Raw genomic sequence first — 1671 nt, 5'->3', positions numbered from 1 at the left:
GGCCCCTGGCCTTCCTGTGCTTTCCCTGAGTGAGCAGGTGGCAGCATCGCGCTTAGTGGGGCAACTCCGATCTTTTGTTAGAAGGACCGGGATGCATCCTGCTGCTGGGCCAGCAGGTGGGTTTGACCAGAACAGGCACAGCAGGAGGCGAGGCTTCAGGTCCAGTGGCGAGTTCACACTACCCGCCCTACAGTAAGATTCGAAGCACTGACTTCCTGGGCTTCTAGAGCATTCTGATGGAGCAGGAGGCCTTGTCCATCCGCCCAGACACGTCTTTCCCAGGCAGCCGCCTGCTGAAATGAGCTCCCAGGCTGCTGCTAGCGAGGTAGTTGGCTTTGGGTGGAAGGAGCACCCCAGGCGGTCTGTTCTCTCTGCTTCTCTTGCTCAGACTCCCTCCATCCTAGCTGTTCCTGCTCGGAAACTTCCGGTGAGGGCAGGACCACAGGACAGACAAAGGCTCTGCCCAGCCAAGCGCAGGGGGAGCCCGCAGGGCCGCTCATCTCTGCCGGCGCTCCCTTCGCTCATGCTGTGCTGTGATGATGGGGGACCCTGGATGGCAGTTTCTCCCAAACCTTTCAGATTCGTCATCATCTTTCTCCCGGATCGGCATCTCCTACTGGACAAAGGCTCATTTTCTTCCCAAAATGCATTCTAGAGAAGAATGTGCACGTGCCCCTGGGAGCCCCCAAACACCGGCTCTGCTGGGAGGTCTCACCCCAGAGCCTGGCAGCGGCAGCCTTGGGGCGCTGAGAGCTGGGACCCGGCCTGTCTGGGCTGCCCAGAGTCGTCTAGCAAGCAGGGGAACAAAGACCAATGGGAAGCACCTCGGGCTCATGGCAGGACCGGATGTGTGTGTGAGGGGCGGGGAGTGGGGGCAGAGTCCAGAGGGCTGGGCAGGGGTCCCCCTCTGAGGCAGGGGTAGGTGGACTGGGAGAGGTGAGTGTGGAGGAAGTTCCTGTCTGAAGGTGTAAGTGCCCAGAGTCTGGGAGAGGCCCTGGGGATGTGTCAGGAGAAAGAGCCAAGTCCTCATACCCTAGGGAAGTGGGCGGGTGATGGGCACAGGACTGGCAGAGAGTGAAGGGGCAGGAGGGACACCTCCCGGGGCTGAGGGCCAAACTCTGCAGGGACAGGGCCCCAGGAGAAGGGACGAGAGTGAGGCTGGTCTCGGCAGTTGTTGGCAGGGGCAGCGGCGCGGTGTGCAAGGGGAAGGGAAGGGTGTGTGGTGCAGGGGTGAGTAGGGGAGAAATGGGGCAGCTCCCCTCTGCAGGGGTGCAGGCAGCACCGAATGGGAGGGAGGACAGCTGGCTTTATTTATCATTGTTATGTGGGAGGAGACTTCGGGATCTGTGTGATCCCAGCAGAATGCTCCAGAGAGGGGCGGGTTTAGCAGCAAGAGGAGGAAGGTGGGGCTGGAGGGCTTGGGAGGCAGGTCACAGTCTTTGCCTATCCCCTATCTTCTATTTTTTTTTAGAGGGGCTGCAGGATCCTCCCGGGGGAAAATCTGAACACCCATGTGTAGCAAGACCCTCCGTACGAGGCCACCCCCTCAGGGGTGTCTATCGCGTACTTACTCCGGGCATAGGGAGAACGTCCAGGAGCGGCCCCTTGTCAGGTATAGAGTAGGAGAAATGTGTAGGAGTCCGGAGTATGGGATTTTTTTTTTTTTTTTTG

Source organism: Myotis lucifugus, unplaced genomic scaffold (assembly GCF_000147115.1).
Source record: "Myotis lucifugus unplaced genomic scaffold, Myoluc2.0 scaffold_291, whole genome shotgun sequence".
Lineage (NCBI taxonomy): Eukaryota > Metazoa > Chordata > Mammalia > Chiroptera > Vespertilionidae > Myotis > Myotis lucifugus.
The sequence above is the reverse complement of the archived record's forward strand: the minus strand, read 5'-3'. Positions refer to the sequence as shown.